The 22,076-nt window shown below is 39.8% G+C and overlaps 2 long non-coding RNA genes across 2 annotated transcripts; both read right to left on the minus strand.

The window, feature by feature from the left end:
• Nucleotides 1-464: 464 nt before the first annotated feature.
• Nucleotides 465-1,051, minus strand: LOC127191051 (uncharacterized). The gene is made up of 2 exons (XR_007830817.1): nt 889-1,051; nt 465-804 (listed from the first exon to the last, which is right to left on the minus strand). It is a non-coding gene; the product is annotated as an uncharacterized LOC127191051 (long non-coding RNA).
• A 10,644-nt stretch (nt 1,052-11,695) lies between these two features.
• Nucleotides 11,696-21,949, minus strand: LOC127190877 (uncharacterized). The gene is made up of 4 exons (XR_007830806.1): nt 21,891-21,949; nt 13,569-13,610; nt 12,393-12,428; nt 11,696-11,756 (listed from the first exon to the last, which is right to left on the minus strand). It is a non-coding gene; the product is annotated as an uncharacterized LOC127190877 (long non-coding RNA).
• Nucleotides 21,950-22,076: the final 127 nt, after the last annotated feature.

A 22,076-nucleotide genomic window follows, 5' to 3' on the forward strand; every position in this document is an offset into this window, starting at 1 on the left:
ACCGCTGCCTGGCAAATTCAGAGTCTTGTACATGCTGGGCAAGCATTCTGCTGAGCTACATCCCCAACCCATGAACAACAGGAAATTCAAGTTTTTGATATTTTGTTTTTTAATAGAGTTAAGCTATGATTTTCTTTAGGCTTTTACCCTCTTTCTAAGTTTATATGGAGAGTTGATTGTCAGGCCTGAAAGTTGCTAATGCAGGTTCTCGGCTTCAGCTGCAAATTAGAATCACCAGAGAAATTAAAACCTCCTGTGCTCAGGCCTATTGGGGTGGTACTCAGGTGTCAGCAAAGCTCCCTGGGGGAGGCTAGCAGACAGCCTCAAGTGAAAAACACTGGCCTGGCTTTACTTAGTCTGGCTTACTTCATATCTGCAAAGGCAGGAAGAATTATTTTCACATAAAGAAACCCATATCCTGTCCATTACACAGGTTACGTTGTTACTTTAATTGCCAGACTTCGTTTTCTTGAACCCTATGAATGCACTAAAGAGATATGAAAGTTACTTCCCCATCTAGACACATGCATATAGACTCTTACTTAAGGCAATAAAAGATCAAGACCCTGAGTGGGTACAGCTGCCCAGGACAGGCAGGGCGTGGATCTGGAGAGGGCAGTAAGCATCCGGTGACAGTAGCTTGAGAGTGTGCACAGCCATTATGTGCAGTGAAAGTGTGAGGCGTAAGGGTACGGTCTGGTGTTGTACTTGGAAATGTGGCCTCCTCCCTGCAGGTACCGTGTCGCTGCTCAGGGCACAGGCACTCAGGGTCGGGTGTTGAGCACTCCTGGGGAGCTGGAGGAGCTGAGATGTGAGGAGATGGTAGTTAGACAGACATTGCAGTTAGAAGCACAGATTTGGTTTTACACTTGAAACATATACACGTACATTACCACGAATGAACCTCCTGCAAATATAACTTTACTTTTGACAGACTTGAAAGGCCAGTCTTCACAGATGGAGCAGTGATGACTTCCACACATAGCCTTCTCACTTTGCTGCAGATACATTTCTGTAGGTAAAAGAACATTTCAAGTTCAAAATGCCTTTCTTGGTCATTTAGACTGTCTTAAAGAAAAAAAAAACCACTTTCACATATACTAATTTGAAGGTTTAATTTGAAGCAGAGCTTGCTATAAAGGTGAATTTATTTTAAAAAATAAAATATTTGAATGAAAACATTTTAAATTAAGTTTAGAAACAGTATAGCTGTTTCTTGTTTTTATGCAATTAGTAAATAATTTTCTTTGCTGTCTTTTTGTCAGTTTTTTTTGTTTTTTTTAGTTTTAAGGGTTTTTTATTAAGTTTGTTTATTTTTAATTTATTCACTTTACATCTCAACTGTAGCCCCCTCCCTCATCTCCTCCCACTTTCCCCTTTCCTCAGGAAAAGGGAGGCTCTCCTCCCCTACCATCTAACCCCAGCCTCTCAAGTCTCAGCACTGCCTGCATCCTCTTCCTCTGTGGCCTGGCATGGCCGCCCCGCCAGGGGGAAGCGATCAATGAGTGGGTAACAGGGTCCGTGTCAGAGGCAGCCCCTGCTCCCCATATTATGGGGCCCACAAGGAGACTGAGCTGCCTATCGACTCCACCTGGGCAGAGGGTCTAGGTCTTTGCCACGTGTGGTCCTTGGTTGGTGCATCAGTCTCTGCAGCCCCCCTGGGCCCAGGTTTGTTGGCTCTGTTGTTCTCCTGTGGAGCTCCTGTCCCCTACAGTCCTCCTATCCCCCAGCTCTTCCCTGGTTTGAAATGTTGTGACTTTAAGTATACACCAGGCTAGGGTACAATTACTACATTGTTTTAAAATATATGGAAATGAGTAGGGACTTTGATTTTTCTTAACCCAGAGTTTCTGGGTGATTTTTTTTTCTGTTCAAACATTATCTTCCCAAAGGATCTACTTGGGGGGGGGGGTGTCACTCAGAGTGACTGCAGGTGTTTATATTCAAAACAGGATTCACCTTCACCCAGTTTCTGTTTCTATTCACAGTCTTCTCAAGATGATGTCTCCTTGGCCCTTCTGTGCTACTAATTGAAAAGTTAAGAGCACGCCTTGGAAAGGGCCGGAAGTCAGGAGTGGCAGTTTGGTCTCTCAGCACTAATTCCTCAGAGCCTGGCCGGTTTGGGGCCTGGTGGTGGCCAAGCCGGTTCTCCCTGAGTGCGACCTGCCTCCGAGCTCCTTCAGGACAACGGACGTCAGGAGCTCCTTCCGGAGAAGACTTTTGAAAAAGGCTTCCCCTGGCAAAGGTAATGTGCAGTGTCTGTTTCTGCATTCTTCAAGTTATTTGGTGAATCTATTCCTTTCAAACAACTTAGCTGAGGTGGTTTGTTTAATAAAGAAAGTCGCGAATTAGCCAGAACTTCAGAGTGCGTGACTCAACATCTGGAATGTTGCTTAGGAAAAGGGCTACAGTGTTCACTCTGCAGAAGCTATGAAATGGTGGTAGTGTTTCTTTGGCAAGTTTATTGATGTTCAAAAAAGAACAAATGCCAGACATCAAATTTGTAATTTATTTAAATCACTAAGGTTGTTAGGAAAAATAATTTTACTAACATTTACATAGTTTTGCTATTAATATTCATAGAGCTGTCTAGATTTTTTTTTATAGTCCCAATTTTCAGTGTTCTAGTTTTATTGGGTGTGTATGTATGTGAAGGCTTCTTATAATGAACCATATAAAAATACATTTTATAACTGTTGAAAAGAAAAATCTTAAGAATTAATATCTCAAAATTGACAAATAAAATGTAATATTTGTAAGACAGCACTTTGCTACATAGCCAGACTGACTTGAGACTCACCTTCTCCTAGCACTGGGCTGTAGCTGTTGCACCTGTTTGGTTGGAAGCCCTGCTCTGTCCTGCACAAGCTGGGAGACCCAGTCTCTTCTCCTTCTCCCAACCCCAGGCTAACACATCATCACCCCTCACCTACCCAAGACTGCCTGCCCAAGGGCTCAGCTTTTGACCATCTATGGGCACAAGCCCAGCTCCTAGCTGATACGGCATTACCCACATCAGATCTATAAAACCCTCTTGCCTTAGCCTAGGTTACTGATTTCCTTGTCCTGCCACGCACACACCCGCCGCCCCCGTTTGCTTAGGACCAGCCAACCCACCTGGGAGTAGCATCTAATAAACCTGCATTTATCTACCTTAACTGACATGATAGATTGAAATGTAATTTTATTATAAATCATATTTCTCTGAGTTACACATTGGTATGAAATTAAACATTTCCCAACTTCAAGTGGGTTAGGATATGGTACTGACTTGATTTTAAATATGTGAAAGTTAAAGGAAACTAGATATATTTTTATACAAAATTCATACACATTTTAAAGATGTGTCACTGGCAGGCAGCTACATTCAAGCCACCGTGAGCACTGTGACCCAACAGTTGCGTGCATAACAGTGGAAATGGTGACTTACACGGTAGAGGCAAAAGATACATTGCTTCTCTTGGCTCGTGGCAACGATGCAGTTTTCTTTGCTGGTGAGGCTGAGCTTGACTTTTTCTGGAGAATGGTATACTGAGCTTTGAACTCTGTTTTTCTACAAGACAGACATAAGAGCAGCATCACATAACCATGCAGAGATTAAACTCCAGAGATCTACTTTGAAAACAGGCGTTTTCCTGTGGTGACGGGAGTGGAACCCAGTTCTTCACACAGCACTCTATCACTGCCCCAGAGAAGACAATTAAACTTAAAAACAAAAATTTGTTTTATCGAGTCTGTAAACTGGAAAAGATTTCAAATGTTCATATCTAAGTAAAAAAAAAAAAACCTCTTCTATCCTTGTATTCCCCCCTAAAAGAGGAAGTAAATCTGGCATATACACAGTACTTAGTAAACGTTTCCTTTGTTTTGAGTTAGGACCAATGGGAAAGGCTAGGGAGGCACACAGGCTTCTTTAGTCTCAGAGCTTTGCACCTGATGCTGTCTGACAGAAATAGTGATTCTAACAGTCCACACTGTAGCCATTCGCTTTTGGGTAGAGATAGGTGCCCTGTAGGCCCTGCAACGGTTTAACCCAAAACAGAGCAGCCAGTTATTTACCAGTGTGCGTGCGTTCTTCAGGGATGCAGCCAGTGCAAAAGCCAGCAAAGATGACCTGTTGGTAGCTGTCATTAAGATCCTGTCACTAAGCCCATAACAGAGCAATTTCTTAAGGCTGCAGTGGTGGTTTCATAGTTTACCTTACCACTGAATTCTCTTAAGAACACTATTTTTTTTTATAGCCAGTTTTATATAGTGGAATGTACTGAAATCTTTTTTCTTAATTCAAAATTAAAAAGAAATCTACCATTCAGGAAAGTGAAAAGCAGTGGTCTTGCAGAGGCCCTAGCCTGCATACCAGGTCTGAGTCCTAACCACCTGTACCCCAGCTCCAGCGGCTCCAAGTCCTCTGGCTTTCACAGCACCTGTGTTCACACGCACACACCCTGGTCCCCAGACACATACAACTCTCTTAAAAGCAGTAAGTTTGGAGTTGTATTTTATTTTGTAATATTTTTTAAAATTTTAACTTATGTGCATTGGTATGAGGGTGTCAGATCTTGACGAAAAGTTGTGAGCTGCCATGTGGGTGCTAGGAATTGAACCTGGGTCCTTTGGAAAAACAGGCAGTGCTCTTAACCACTGAGCCATGTTTCCAGCCCCTGCTTTTTATTTTTAAAAAGCTATTTTAGTGAGAAAGATTAAAACTGAATTTCTAACTAATTTTTAAAATTAACTTTAGCAATCACTGAATTATCTCTCAATGTTTACACATTCCAAAGCTCAGTTCCAAACACTTCTTTCTTAGTTAGCTTTAGTCTGGGACTTTTTAGTCCCAGGACACTAGAAAGTAGCTACAACTGGACAGACTAGCAGCCTCTCCTAGTTGGCATGTTTTGTCTTTTCTCTGTGATCAGAGATACCAGCTTTGTTCAAGAAACCATCCTTCCCATGGGTCCTGTGGCTTTCCCCCCAAGATTCTGTAGACTAAGGAACACTCTCATAGGACCTGCCCTGGCTCCTTGCCATGTAGATATATATTGTAGCACAAATGAAGCAACACTTTTTTTCTTTTGTTTTTAGACACCCTTACTAGGTGACTCTGGCTCAGTTCCGTCTCAGGGTTCTTCTGCCTCAGCCTCCTGTATATTGAGGTGTGCACCACCATAACTGGCACTTAAAAGAACACTTAATTCATTTTATCCAAAGATAGACTAATGGATGGAACCAGAAACAACTATAATTTTTCAAAAGCTGAGGCTATATTGTTTTTTTTTATAATATACCAAATATATTTTGATTCAGAGAATCAGGTAAATGCTTTTACGGGATTAGTTTTAAATTGGAGTTAAGTACATTTGTAACATGTAAACTATTCTTTTGTTTCTATAAAGGACGATTTTCTTCCCCTGCTTTCACTTGAAATGAACTGCTTCTGATGGCTGCTTCCCTTCAGAATCAAAACCACCTTCGTGTTTAGGTTTGTAGCTGTTTCATCAGTAGACGCAATTGGACTGTTGGGAGGGCACTGGGTAATAACTGCTGATGACAACATCGCAGCAGAGTCCTGGCCATGCACATTGTGTTAAACTCGGAAAAAGAATATAAGACAACATAAATAATTGGGTGAAGACAACAGGGATCTAAGCTGCTTCTTTTATTTTTCCTGCCAATATATTTGAGCTCACGTGACTTGTATCTAATGCCCATCCTCTGCTTTTGAGAGCAACATTTTGCATTAAAGATAAAACTCAGCCTCTCATCTCTCCTTCTCTGTAGCTCTCCTCAGTTGGTGTGTGCAGGACAGAGGGAGGGGGAGGGGCTGAGTGAAGTCACTCCAGAAGGAAGAGTAGGTGAGTTCCAGGCTTGTCAACTGAGGTTTTGGGATTCTAACTCCAGTACATAACTTTAACTCTGAAATTACATACTACCCAGCAGGTAAACACATTTGACAGTGCTGTTCAGTGTTTACCTCTGAATCATCTGTTCAAAAAAAAAAAAATACTATAAAAACTCAAAGAACAACATTTTGTAAGAAAAAAAGATAAGGCTTATGTAATTTTTTTGGCATTAGAAGAGAACAGTATATATTAAGTCTCTTATAATGTTGAGAATCAACTTTAGGACAAATCAGGTATTTTTGATACATTTTAACTTTGCATTGAGTGTCTTTTCTTTCTATGGTATACATTTTTTTTTCTTTTCCAGACAGTTTTTCTTCCTTCCTTCCCTCCCTCCCTCCCTCCTTCCCTCCCTCCCTCCCTCTCCTCTCTCTCTTTAGGGAGGGTCTCATGTAGCTTTGGCTGGAACTCACTATGTAGATCAGGCTGGCCTTGAACTTAGATCTGCCTGTCTCTGCCTGTTGAGTGCTGGGATTAAAGGCAAATACAGGATGATCCTTATGTAACTAACAACATGGCCTCTAACTCTTTGGGTTAGTTGTAATTTTGTTATATCCTTTCTGAACAATTACATGATATTGTAGAACAGTCTGCTGAATACTCAGAAGTTTGAGTCAAGTAGAAAAAAATGCTGAACTTAATTGGATTCTTGACTTTTCTGCACCGTGTGTTGGTACTCCTCAGCTCAACAGTTTTTAAGCTGTCTCATTTAAGCCTAAACAATTTACAGATGACAAAATAATTAAATCAGTCAATGTTAATTTAAGTTAAACCAAGTAGTAAAGCTCATTAATGGAAAAACAATAAAAATTACTATTATGGATAATAAAACACAAGAATTATACAAATAATGCTCATTTATAGAATAACTTTTACCTCTCCAGGGATGTAACTAAAGCAAATCTTAACTGGAGAAAAGAAAATCATGCATATATGAAAAAACGTCCACAAATTAAAATATTTAAACATAAAGCAGCTGTTCAGAAGCACACAGACAGCCGGGCGCAATGGTGCACACCTGTAATCCCAGCACATGAGAAGGCAGAGGCAGGTGGGTCTCTGTGGGCTTGAAGCCAGCCTGGTCTACAAAGCGAGTCCAGGACAGCCAGGGCTACACAGGGAAACCCTGTCTCAAAAACACAAACAAACAAACAAGCCAGAGGCACCCAGACTTGTAAGATGAAAGTTGAGCAGTGTGTTGCTTCCAAGAGGAGCTAATTAGCGAAGAAAGGAAACTGGAGAGGAAAACAGAAGTGTGTGGTCTGGGCTTATTTGAGACCCATGTTGATGATCCAAACTTACTCTTTTGTGTATGTGGTAGAGCAGGCGGACTGAAAGCAAGCCCCTGGAACCTGTCTATCTCTGTATCCCCAGTGCTGGGATTACAACCTTGTGCTAGCACACCTGGCTTTTTATGTAGGTCTTGGGGATTAAACTCAGGTCTTCAAGCTTGTGTGGCAAATAGTTTACTGATAAGCTACCACCCCAGTCCACATTATGTCCTTTTCTTATACCTGAGCATCAAGAACCAAAACTATAGAATACTTTTAACCTTTTGGCTATTTTTCACAACTTGAATGATGCTAATGCCCTGAAAGGTATTACCTGTACAATGTTTGTACTTTGCGATGAGGGCTGGAGAAAGGTCATTACGCTCCCAAGTCCTCACAAACATCTGTTTACACCAAAGCCAGTTTTTAAAACCATACGTTAACAGCAACTTGACAACTTGACAACATCTTTGCCTTCTACCAGTTATCCCCTAACAACAGAAAAGTAGCCATACATTTTATAGTCTTGTATAGAAAGTTATGGCAGCAATGTGATATTGAAAAATACATTCTGTATTTCTGTAGCCAACAACTCTTAATATCCTTAGACTCTTCAAAATGATGGTTTTGTGTGTGTGTGTGTGTGTGTGTGTGTGTGTGTGTGTGTGTGTGCACTAATGAACTAACTCATAAGTGGAACCTCTCGGAAGCTTTAAAAATGACCTAGACAGTTCTTGAGGGTTAAAACTTAGCCCTACTGCCCAGCCTCTCAAGAAGAAGGGCTGAAGCCTAGATGATCTAATTAATCATGATTATTAAAAAAGAAAAAAAGGCAGAATGGATTGGGATTGGAGACTCAAGACAGGTGGACAAAAGGAGGTTTCTGGGGTTAGTCCCCTGAAGGCATGGAGCCTCCCTGCACCTTCCCTGACATACATCTTTCCCTCTGCAGTTCAAACCAGTTTGAGTTCTGTGAGTCACTCTACTAAATAAGTAAGAAGTGTGGGGACCTTAATTTATAGCTGGTGGGTCAGAAACCCAGGCAAAAAACTGAGCTTGGGACTGACATCTAACAGGGAGCGTTGTGGAGACCTACCGAAGAGATCTGAGTTGAAGTGAATGAAGGGCACCAAGTGGTACCTGCTGCAGATCCGACTGATTTATAACTGTGTATGGAAAATGAAAGCTACATTGTGGGGAAGTAGTATGGACATTAAAGACTTAAAATAGCACAAAATATTTAAATAAACTAAAGACCACTGTTAACCCACTCTTGAGTAAGTTACACAGAGATGAGGTTTTGAGGGGCTGGAAAGATGGCTGACTGGTAAAAAGTGCTTGTTCTTGTAAGCCCAGTTCCTAAAGCCACATGGTAGCTTACAATTGGTTGTAAGTCTAGATCCAGGGGGACCTGGTGCCCTACTCTGGTCTCCTTGGGCAGCATGCACATATGTTTACATACATGTAGACAAAACACTTCTACACGTTAAAAAAACAATCCTTTAAAAAATATATAATGGCTGAGTGTAGTGGTGCAGGCCTTTAATCCCAGCATTTGGAAGACAGAGGCTGGTGGGTTTCTGTGAGTTTTGAGGCCAGCCTGGTCTACAAAGCAAGTTTGAAGATAGACAGAGCTACATAGTGAGACCCTGTCTCAGAAAAAAGAAAGAAGGAAAGGAGAGAGAGATAGAGAGATAGAGAGAGAGAGAGAGAAGAGAAGAAAGGAAAAAAGGAATAAAGAAAAAGACTTAATAACCTTAAATATCAGAAGAGAAAAAGGCAGTAAGCTTGACAGTGTTTTTTTAAATTTTCAACAACATGGGACAATGAAGAATTTTATATGGTGGGCCATACAGCACCCTAGGAGTGCATTGAAAAGTAGGTCTTGGACCTAAGCCAGACTAAGGGATCAGGAAATGTCCAGGTGGTTCATGGACCGACCTACAGAGAAGTGTTGCTCAAAATGTTAAAGGAGTGGGCTCACTCCTTGAGATTCAGGTACATGGCCACTAGGGGGCAAGTCAGGAGGATCGGATCGTCACAAGCTTGAGGCTGGCCAGGGTTCCAGAGGGAGCTATTCCCTGAAACAAACAACAGAAATCCCCCGACATCCATATATGGACTTCAGTGTTCAGAAGCCAAGCATTCTGAAAATTAAATTACGTGTGTGTGTGTGTTGACCCAGTGCCTTGTGTATGTCAAGCATGGGGGAAACGTACTTTTAATTTAACCATTATATGTTATATTGACCTGTCATTTAAAGGGCAAATTATATCCTAAAGGACTACCAATACAATATATATTTTAGCTCAGTGGCAATTAATAGGCAATTAACTACCTCCCACACCATCCTTGGAAACTTTTTCTAAAGTTTACTACTCTGTACTGTGACTACATTGCCTGTTTGAAGACAAATTATCTTCCAAATATTTTTAGATATTAATTTTATGTTAGACCACTGTGGTGTTACATAGGAGCAAGAAGAATTACAGAACAAATTGCTTTTATATTTTCAAGTTGCTGTTGGGCCTTTAGTTTGTGAGGACAATGACTAGATTATTGTTCAGCTTTAAAATACCCATTAGCTGGTGTCTACAAGTCTGTAACGTATATTAGTATTTTTAGGGGTCCATCATGAATTTTCATGGAGTGATATTACAAACAACAACAAAAAGGGCAATGAAAAGTTATTTGTTTTCCTTCCTTTGGAAGTTATTTCTGCACCATTGATTCGTATTCCCTACTGACATCTTTTTATCCACGTAGTTTAAAACCATATAACCAATAGAGAAATCAAATGTTATTAGATGTCATACAAATACAAGATTTGGGACTCAAATAAAGGAATTACAGGTACTTAAAACATAATAAAGTAATATTTTAAAGCTTCAAATTTGATTTACTTCATCTAGTTTAGTCCTCTCCCCTACTTTTTTGGTGGTGGATGAGTGAATAAAAATGTGATTGACAGAGAAGATGTCAAGCTCTGTTGCCTCAGGACGGCCACACTAATGGTACAGAGGATCATGAAAGTGTATAGGGCTTGGACAGGTCACGTGTTTGATGGCCACACTAATGGTACAGAGGATCATGAAAGTGTATAGGGCTTGGACAGGTCATCTGGTTGAGTGGCTTCCTCAACCTAGCTATATGGTGTTTTATTTAAGCAAACTAGTTTATTTTTTAAAAATTAAAAAGTTTGAGCTTTTTAAGTAAAGAATATACTTCTATTGTATAGCCCAAACCCAGTGATTAATTTAAAAGGAAACATGAAACTAGGGATGATTTCAGAGCTATTTTAAAGTGACAAGAAAAAAAAAATTAAATTACCTAAATCCTATCAGAAAATTCAAAGCACAAATCTGATCTGTGTTCTAAGATTTATTCCAAATCTTCCATTATACCAACATTTTCCACATTTAATTTTGATGGCTATTTTACCTATGGACATCCTACCTGAACATCCCTGCCTCCTCTAAATCCCAGTCTCTTTTGAACTATTCATACTTTTAATCTTTCCTGTTTTATTCCCCTTTATAGAGGTAGAACAGAGATAAAATATAGCAGAGTACCCTGTGAATTGTAGCCTTTCAGCTACTTCTAATTCATTAAAGAACAAGTTAGTAGTTTAAAAAAAAATTAGAGGGCTGGAGAGATGGCTCAGAGGTTAAGAACACTGGCTGCTCTTCCAGAGGTCCTGAGTTCAATTCCCAGCAGCTATATGGTGGCTCACAGCCATCTATAATGAGATCTGGTGCCCTCTTCTGGTGTGCAGGTGTACATGCAGGCAGGACATTATATACATAATAAATAAATCATTAAAAAATATTTAGAAGAACCGAAGAGAGAAATCAAATGGAGATGTTCTTACTCACCCTGGTTAACACTAATAATTCTAAATTATAAAAAAAGTCAGACTCCTACATAGCTTCTTACCACTAGCCAAAGTAGACAAGTGTACATGTTTGTCATAAAAATTCCAGTAACTATAAAGTGAAACATTTCCAATTTAATTCTTGCCACTTTTGAATCTAGAGAATAGGGCAGGGAAAATTTCATAATGAACTTGCTTCACTCTAAGCAGCTTAAACTTTAGTTACCATAGAAACCGTCCTGGTAGTGATAATGCTGTGTTAAAACAGGCAACTTCATACAGATCCTTATGCTGCAGATGTTAAAGGTCGCTGACCGTGCTTTAGCAAAGAAACCCAGTTAGCAGCGCACATGACTCCAGGCACACTGTAAGGAGGAGGGTTGCTCAGGTCGCTGACCGTGTTTTAGCAGTTAGTAGCGCACATGACTCCGGGCACACTGTAAAGAGGAGGGTTGCTCAGGTCGCTGACCGTGTTTTAGCAGTTAGCAGCGCACATGACTCCAGGCACACTGTAAAGAGGAGGGTTGCTCAGGTCGCTGACCGTGTTTTAGCAGTTAGTAGCGCACATGACTCCGGGCACACTGTAAAGAGGAGGGTTGCTCAGTGTGAAGGACAAATCAGGTGCGTGATTCACAACTTACAATACTTACCTTTTCTTCCTGTACTGAAGACACCGCAGTATGATGAGAAAAATCACAGCAACGCCAACAACTAGAGTAAAAGGAAAATAAATAGCCTGGAACTCTGAGAAAGATTGCCCAGACTCAAAATCTAAGCAGAAGAAATACACGTTATATTTCATTGGTAAGCAGTTATGTATTTTGGTTCCATCTGCACTCCTTTTTGTTTTATTTTGTTTTGTATTTGTCTGAGACAAGGTCTCTCTGTGTAACCCAGAACTTTGTAGACCAGGCTGACCTCGAACTCACAGAGATCTGCCTGCCTCTGCCTCCCGAGTGCTGGGATTAAAGGCATGCACCACCCCACCCAGTTCTTCATCTGCACTCTTATTTTCTCTAAATCTAATTCCCTAGAATTATAGACGATAGTAAGAAAGAAGATATCCCTGGCTTAATTTTAAAAAATTATAAAAAGCATTTTTAGAATGAACATTCATAGTAGGTCATCTTAGGAAAGCATGCATTACTTGCAGACTACTTCTAAATAGACATAAAGAATATAAAATAATATAAGTTAAGAAAGGGTAATATATAAAACACCAGGTTTTTATAAGTTAGATAATTTCAAGTTTAAAAACTATACAAGCCAAGAAACTTTTAAAATATATATATATATATACTGCTTTACAGTAGCAAATTTAAGCAGTGAAAAATTTGGGATACTTACTTGAAGTAATAATAATCAGAGCAATAATCCATGCATCTAAGAAAAAAGCCAAGTGTTTAGAAGTCCCTAGATTAGTTCAGATAATCCATATATAAGAGAATAATAGAAGTTCATTTATCTAGTTTGAACACAGTCACTAATATGCCCGAGTCATTCTGATCACAGAGGACTAATAAGACCATTTTTAGGTTTGGTGTCCAACTTGTGAAATTCAATTTTCAGTGTTATTTTTTTCTTACCCCATCAGTTTATTTAGTAAAAGTTATTACAGAACAATTAGAATTCACCAAATAGAGGAAAATCATTACACAATATACAATCCTATATTTGGTTTAGTTCAGTATGCATTCTATAATTTTTTATAATTTAAAAAAATTCATTTCTCCCAAGAAGTGGACCTTTGCCTGGGTTAGCAATATGACATGAGGCTAAATCTTAGACCTTAGGCAGCAGGGGCCAGCCACGTTTCCTTCAGCAGCAGCAGCAGCACTCGAGTAACTCTATGTCACCGTCTCTGATACTCTTCAGACAGATATGCTAAGTGTATTTCAACTTAGGGTATTCAGCTTACCACAGGGTTATCAGACCCAATCTCCCATGCATATTGAGATGCAGTTATATAAATGAATGAGCCAAAAGAGATTTTTAAAAAGAGTAATCATTAATCTAGTCTAGTAAATAAAATATAGCAGATTTTGTCTTACTCATCATAAGCCTTTAAATTTCACTGAAATTTAACTATTCTTGGTTTTGTTTAAAGTACACTGTATAAACTGAGGCCTACATAAATTTATGTTAAACCAATCATTCACACACACACACACACACACACACACACACACACACACACACACACACAAGCTTTAAGGTCAGTGTACTCAGATACAAGTAGGAAGAGACTCACATGGAAGGCGAGCTTTATGAACTTTACCCTCAGCCTACTACATGTCCTGTGTTAAGGCCCTTCTGTGAAACTGTACTTACCTCCACAGCACTCTGCGTAGTAGTACTTACATCTGTCATGGTGTCAGCCCAGAATAAGTAATCCTAAATGTCAACTATCACTACTGACAAAGTATGCTGCTTCTTTAACTGCCAATAACTGAAATGTATGATATTAACATGTAAACTGGTAAGATCTCATACTTCACAGGTATAAATAACTGAAATAATAACCTAATTCTTGGCCATATATTCCTCCACGAGGATCAGAATAGCCTGGGGGGGGGGAGAAAGGAAAATGGGTTAATTAAAATAAAACAAAAAGATAAATAAGAATAAAAATCCTTTAAATTCCCAAGTTTATTTTTCACCCATGTATAAAAATTCCCAAATTTTAATTTTCCTCATATATCTATTAATATATCTTATTTTGAGTAGCATCATAAAATCCAACAGTTTCATGTTTTCACTATTTGCTTTCTTTCTAATATTCTGTATAGTAATATTTAGTAACATAAACATTCCCTTTTTAGTATAGTCTCAAAATTAATCTGTAAACTTCATGAGATCCTAATTAAAATTAAAGATACTGAATGGATTCAATAAGTACTTCAGTTATCAACCTGAAATGGAAGGAAACTTTCTCAACAAAATAATCCCATATCAAAATAACCCACAATTAATGTTAGACTGAAAACTTTCCCTCTAAGATCAAGAACAAAATTGGGTACCAGTGTTTGCCACTTACAGTCAACATGGTATTGGACTCTAACCAAAGCAATTAGGTTAAAACAAACAAACAAACAAACAAACAAACAAATACAAGTAGAAAGGAAGACATAAAAATATATGTGTGAAAATAATGTAATTTTGTTTTCTTGTGCTGTTGGGGTTGTATCCAGGCCTTAACATGCTAGGCTGTCACTCTGAGTTTGCTGCAGCACAGACGACATGTGCATTTGTGTAGACAGTCTTCCACAAAAGCCTATTCGAACTAATGAGTTCAGCACAGTTGCAGGATACAAAGTCAACACACAGAGAACCATCAATACTTATAAAAAAAGAAATTATGACAACCCTATTTAAAATAGCACTTAAAGGTAAAATATTAAAAATAACCACAAGGCAGTAAAGACTTGTACACACTAAACTTTGCTGTTAAAGAGTGAAAGGATACATGGCTGTGGTTTGCATACAAAGCATCCCCCATGAGCGTATGTGTTGAATGAAGACTTGATGCTCATCTGATCGAGCCAGGCCCTGATTAAAGTGATAGAATCCATTGGTCGACAGAACGCGATGGCAGCGTTGGTAAGTAGTAGCAGCTGGGAAGCAGGCCTGCCGGAGGACTTGGGCCTGCCTCCGAGGGTTAGACGTGGCCTGTTTCTCTCTGATCTCCAGCTGTCAGAAGATGAGCAGACTCCTGTGCCACCTGCTCCCACCTCTGTGATGTGATGCTCTGCCTCACCCTAGGTCTACAGCAGTAGTGTTAGCAGAATATAGACCAAACTTTGAAACAGTGAAAATGTATCTTTTTAAAAATTGTTTCTCTCCATCTTCTGACATCTTCTTCAGTTTCTTTCTTCAGAGACTTGAGGTTCGTTTCATACAGGTCTTTTACTTCTTGGTCAGAGTTACACCAAAATATTTTATATTATTTGTGGCTGTTGTGAAGGGCGTTGTTTCCCTAATTTCTTTCTCATCCTGTTTATCATTTGTATATAGGGGCCACTGATTTTTTTTTTTTTGAGTCTGTTTTGTATCCAGCCACTTTGCTGAAGGTGCTTATTATCTGTAGGAGTTCCCTGGTGGAATCTTTGGAGACACATGTGTATACTACCATCTGCACATAGAGATGCTCTGACTTCCTCGGTTGCAGTTTGTGTCCCTTGATCTCCCTGAGTTGTCTTGCTGCTCTAGCAAGGACTTCCAGTACTATACTGAATAGATGTGGAAACAGTGAACATCCATGCCTTGTCCCTGATTTTAGTGGAATTACTCTAAGTTTCTCTCTGTTTAATTTGACATTGGCTATAGGCTTGCTGTATATCACCTTTATTGTTTTTAGGTATGCTCCTTGTATCCCTGATCTCTCCCAAGACTTAACCTGAAGGGGTGTTGGATTTTTGTCAAAGGCTTTTTCAGCATTTAAGGAGATGATCATGTGTTTTTGTGTTTGTTTGTTTATTTGTTTTGTTTGCTTTCAGTTTGTTTATATGTGTATTACATTGATACATTTTCATATATTGCATGGTTTTGGCATAGAAACATACAGGTTGATCAATGGAATCATATTGAAGACCCAGAAATAAACTGACACACTTGACAGAGAAGCCAAAACCATACAATGGAAAAAAGAAAGTATCTTCAACAAATTGTGCTGGTCTAACTGGATGTTGGAATACAGAAGAATGCAAATAGATCCATATTTATTACCCTGACTAAAGTCCAAATTGATCAAAGACTTCAACATAAAAATTAGAAACACTAAATCTGTTAAAAGAGAAAGTGGGAAAGAGCCTTGAATTCATTGGCACAGGAGACAACTTCCTAAACAAAATACCAACAACTCAGGCTTTAAGATCAACAATAAATGGGATCTCATGAAATTGAAAAGCTTCTGTAAGGCAAAGGACACTGTCAATAGGGTAAAACAACAACCAACAGATTGGAGAAAGATTTTCATCAATTGTACATCTGATCGAAGGCTAATATCCAAAAATATATAAAGAACTCAAGAAATTAGACACTAACAAATCAAATAACTCAGTAAAAAAAGGGGGGGGGGTACAGAGCTAAACAGAATTCTCAACAGAGGAATCTCTAATGGCCAAGAAGCACTCAAAGAAACGTTCAACAACCTTAATCATCAGGGAAATGCAAATAAAAATGACAGGGATTCCATCTTAAACCCCTCTGGATAGCTAAGATCAAGAACTCAAATGACAGCACATGCTGGGGAGGATGTGGAGGAAAGGAAACACTCCTCCATTGTCGGTGGGAGTGCAAACTTGTCCAACCACTTTGGAAATCAATCTGGTGGTTTCTCAAAAAATTGGGAATAGCTCTACCTCAAGACCCAGGTATGCCAGTCCTGGGCATATACCCAAAAGATGCTCCACCATACCACAAGGACACTTGCTCAACTATGTTCATAGCAGCTTTATTCATAATAGCCAGAAACTGGGAAACTACCTAGATGTCCTTTAACCAAAGAATGGATAAAGAAAATGTACATTTACACAGTGGAATACTACTCAGCTATTAAAAACGAGGGCACGTTGAAATTTGTAGGAAAGTGGATGGAACTAGAAAATATCATCCTGAGTGACACGTCTTGGATCGTTTTAGTTGGGTATAGGTCCTAGGGGTTGGGAGTTTTTGAAGTGTCGGTGGGCAAAGGATAGGCGGGTGACTAACAGACCAACTTAAGGGAAGTTTGAGTCTGTCACCCATCTATCTTCTGCCCACCAACGCTTCAAAAACTCCAACCCCAAGGACCTATACCCAACTAAAATGGTCCACAACAGTGAGGTAACCCAATCCCAAAAAGACATGCATGACATGTACTTACTTGTTAGTGAATACTAGCCATACATGCTACAATTCACAGACACAAAGAAGCTAAGTTACGAGGAGGGCCTAAGGGAGGAAGCTTGAATCTCACTCAGAAGAGGAAATAGAATAGGCATTGGAGGTGGATGGAGGGAGGGAACTGGGAGGGAGAGGGGATGCGGAGGGGAGCAGGAGTGGGGATTAGGAGTAAGGAGAGCAGGGGAGAGAGGGCTGGGTGAGAGGATGGAAATCAGAGATGGGAGGGGCATCTCTGGGACTTGCCAGAGACCTGGGATAGAAGAGGTCCAGGAAGTCTATGAGGGTCATCCTAGGTGAGACTCCTAGCAGCAGGGGATATGGAGCCTGAAGTGGCCACCTCCTGTAGCCAGGCAGGACTTCCAGTGGAAGGATAAAGACATCAACCCACCCACAAAACCTATGACAAAAAAAAATTTGTCCAAAGATGGAGCAAAGATTGGTGGAATGGATAACCAAAGACTGGTCCTATCTGAGACCCATCGCATGGGAGAGAACCAATCCCTGATACTATCAATGTTACTCTGCATAACTCCTCTGAGAGGCTTCACCCAGCAGCTGATAGAAATAGATTCAAAGACCCACAGCTAAACATTAGGCAGAGCTTGGGGAGTCCTATGGAAGAGCTGGGGGAACTATTGAGGGAGCAGGAGGGGTCAAGGATTCCACAAGAAGACATAGAGAGCCAACTAACCTTGGCCCATGGGCCTCACAGAGACTGAACTACCAACCAAAGAGCATGCATGGACTGGTCCTAGGCCCCCTCCACATACATAGCAGATGTCTTTGTGTGGATCCCCCAACAACTGGAGTGGGGGCTCTCTGACCCTGATGACTCCCTTTGAATTTTTTTCCCCTATCTGGGCTCCCTTGTCTGGCCTCAATGCGTGAGGATGCACCTAGTTCTGCAGCAACTTAATGTGCCAGGGCAGGTTGGTACCCATGGAAGACCTTCTTCTCTGAGGAGGAGAGGGAAGAATAGGGAGAGGAGTGGGGGCACTGAGAGAAGAGGGGGTACAATTGGATGTAAATCAAATAAATAAAATTTATTTAAAAATAAAATAGTTTCTCAGTGTTGTCATAACAACAACAAAAACCTAATACAGACATCCTGTGTTTGCTAGATTTAAAAAGTACATAAGCTGTTAATAATAATCAAAGCAATTTACAGACTCAATCTAACCCCTATTAAAATGATGATGTTTTCTTTCTGCATTAGTAGAAAAACTATCCTAAGTCAGTATGAAATCTGAAGAACACAAAGTTGAGAGAACGCATACTTCTCGATTTCAAGATGTACTAGGATATATTAATTAAAACAGTGGTATTTATATAAAGATGGGCATACAGATCTATGGAGTGGATGGAACTGAGGAGTAACACACACACACACACACACACACACACACACACACACACACACACACACACACACGTGAAGGAGAATTTTAGCAAGGACGTGCAGGAGTAGTCCTTAGGAAAGGGTGGTCTCTTTACCAGTTAGTGTTGGAAAATTAGATATTTTCAGTCAAAAGAATGAGGTTAAAGCTTAAAATTTAAAAAATCCTAGATGGATCAAATTATTGAAGATATCTAAAACTATACAACTTTTGGAAGAAAATATGGGGAAATACGTAATGATGTTGGATCTGGCAATGATTTCTTGAGTGTGACACAAAGTATAGGCAACAATAACTGCAAAGTAGATTGAATTTCATCAAACACAAAGTTGTGTGCACTAAAGGACAAGAGCAGAGTGGGAAAGCAATGCCCGGAGTGAGAGGAAATGTGTGGAAAGTGCAGATTTGGTAAGCTACTTATAGAATAGCTAACTTTTTTTTTTTTTCGAGACAGGGTTTCTCTGTGTAGACTTGGCTGTCCTGGACTCACTTTGTGGACCAGGGTGGCCTCGAACTCACAGCAGTCTGCCTGCCTCTGCCTCCCTAGTGCTGGGATTAAAGGTGTGTGCCACAACCACCCAGCTAGAATAGCTAACTCTTAAGACTCAGTAGCAACACACCCAATGTGAAAAGTCCAAGGATTTGAAGAGATATTTCTCACAAGCAAATACATAGATGAACAACAAGCTTATGAAATGATGCTCAACACCTCATAATATTAGGGCAAAGGAAGTAAAACCTGATGATACACCTACTAACTTGGAACTATGACTTAGATGTTTGTTTTCTTCAAAACTTGTGCAGAAATTCTTGTCAACATAAGGACACTGAAATGATGCGGGCACAAGGGTGCCAGGCCATCATCATCTGGGGCCTGGGCTCTTTGTTTCAGGAGAGAGTCTGCCCACGTTGCATACTTTTCCTTACCTCTCTTTTCGCTTCTGTTATGATGTAGCAAAAAGGCATTTGCCAAGTAGCAGAACCTTGATATCACATACCTCCCTGAATCAGAACCAGGAGAGCTAAGTTTCCATTCATTATATGTCATCTCATCTGTGGTATTCTGCTATAGCAACACAAAAACACACGGGTGGCTCTCGTTACAAAAATGAAGCAAAAGACCAGTCAACCAACGGTGAAGATGTAGGGTTCTGGAGCTCTTGTTCACTGCTAGTAAAAGTATAAAGTCATGTCGCTGCTGTGGAAGACAGTACATGTCCCAAAAAAGTGAAAATGAATCATCTTATGCATTCTGCTCCTAGATGTACACCAGACGAATTAAAAGTGGAAACTTTGAACACGTGTCTAAGTCTATGTTCAAAACAGGACCGTACAGAATAGCTAAGACACAGCCCAACCTTAGTTTAACAGATGAAACAATAGGTGAAATGTGACAATATGAATAGTGGTTCTAGCACAAGACTAAAGTTACATGGGTCCTGAAAAGGGTTACTTTAAAAAGGATTTAAGCTATATGAAGTAAGCCAGCCATAAAAGACAAACTCTGCATGGTCTAGTTGTAGGAAGTACTTAGAACAGACAAGGTTATTAGGGGAACCAAGGAAAGTGCTCAGCAGATGGTGGGACAGGAAGGGAGGGAAGTCATCGTTTCACAGTGGAAATTCCAGTCAGTTATACAAGAAGGTCAGTGTGTGCAGTGCCAAAGAATTGACTGGGTAAATTGCAAGATTAACATGAGAGTGTTCTAGAAATTTAAAAAACACATGTTAAACATTAAAAACAAACAGTACTGCAGTTAAAAACAACAAATCTGACAAAGGAATGGATAGACTTTAAAGCAGAAAGGGGGCTGCAATACCTGTGACTTTATGTACAATAGAAAGATGAGCAAGGTGTCTTCTCACCAGCTGAAGAAGCTCTGTTTATGGCTCAGCTAACCATTAGCCCTTCTTAGCCCCTATCGGGGATGAGGGAAAGGGGAACCCTGTTACCCCTCCCTGAAAACACCATCATGTGTTTCAAATGCACCTACTCAGATATATGACTGAAGTTATGTAATTCCCACCAGGGGAACACGAGAAGTCTCTTTTTATTTAAAGATTTATTTCTTAATTTCTTTTAAATTCATGTGTTTCTATGTGTGTGTGTACATGTGTGTGCCACGTGTTTTCAGGTACCCACAGGGCCAGAAGAGAGTATCAGATCCACTGAAATTGGAATTACAGGTGGTTGTTAGCCACTTCACATGGGTGATGAGAATCAAACTGGGATCCTATACGAGAACAGGACTTGTGAGGGGTCAGTGGCGCACACCTGTAAGCCCAGCACTGAGGGAGGCAGAAGCAGGCAGATTACTGTGAGTTCAAGGCCAGCTCGGTCTACAAAGCAAGTCCAAGATTGCCAGGGATACACAGAGAAACTCTGTCTCAAAAGCAAAAACAAACAAAAAACCCAAAACAAAGAGGAAATGTTCTTAACCACTGAATTATCTCTCCATCCCCATCCTTACATGTGTGTGTGTTTATGTATATACATACGTGTGTGTGTGTTTATGTATATACATATATGTATACATGTGCCTTTTCTATAACATACAACTCACAGCCATTGGTGGAATAACTAATATAGCTAAGCACCCAGTCATGTAAAACCTCTGGACACCCATGTCCACTAGAGGCGAATAGTAAAGTACGGCATCTATTATGAAAATAAATCTAAATAAACCCCAATCTAAGATGTTAAGCGGGAGGAGCAAATCAATGGAAAATATGTGGTTTGATATAATTTTTGCTTGAAAAAAAAAGGAAAATATGGGCTGAGGATATAGTTCAGAGGGTAAGCACTTGATACATAAAAGCGATGGTCTGAGTTTGGATTCCCAGAAACCTACATAAACATAGGCAGTCTGCCTACATTTCTAGCCTTGGGAGGTGGAGAAGGATTTCCTAGAGATGAGGGAGACTGGCTGTATTTGTGAGCTCTGAGTTGGACTGAAGCACCCTGCCACAGTGAATACGGTGAGAAGAGGACTGAGGATGATTCCCAGTATCAACTCAGACTTCCACAGCACAGGCACACGCCAACACATGTGCGTCACATGCATGAAAAAACAAAGACGGACATCACAGCACATAATATGGTGAGGAAAAGGGGAAAGAAGAGAAGGTTTATGTACAAAAATAAATAAAAAGCAGCCCTGAAATATTACTAGCAATTAACTGTGGCAACATTATATAACTTAAATCTATTAAAATAAATCTATATCCAGCAGTATAGGAAACTTAAAACTTATTATTACAAGAAAAACATTCATTTCACATTATTTTACTTTTAAAACTTACATTTAAATCAACAAAACACTTTAGAATAATGGGAAAAGGATTTGAATAAATGACCATTGGGCCCTGCAGAAAGAGCCAGCGGCAAAGGTCATCTGAGATGAGGATTTGAAGAGAGTCTGAGCTTTATAATGACACCCTCTCAAAAATTGTTTTTTAAATGTAATTTTTAAAAAGTTCAGCCTTATATTTTAAAAAGTGAAATGGCAATTAAAACAAGACACAACTTTCACCCATATCTTCAGTAGGACAAAACACTGTCAAACCTGGGTACTTGTAAACTGGAGGCTTGGTGGGGTGAGTAGGCACAGGACCTAGAAAGAGAAATTGAATCTATCAATTCATTTGACTTATTAATATAAAAATATGGGTTGAATTTCAATATTGAAAATTTCAAAAAGATTACCTATAAAAATCAAACATACACCTACTTTCTGTTCTTTAAAATTCTA

The sequence above is a fragment of the Acomys russatus genome, chromosome 6, assembly GCF_903995435.1.
Source record: "Acomys russatus chromosome 6, mAcoRus1.1, whole genome shotgun sequence".
NCBI lineage: Eukaryota > Metazoa > Chordata > Mammalia > Rodentia > Muridae > Acomys > Acomys russatus.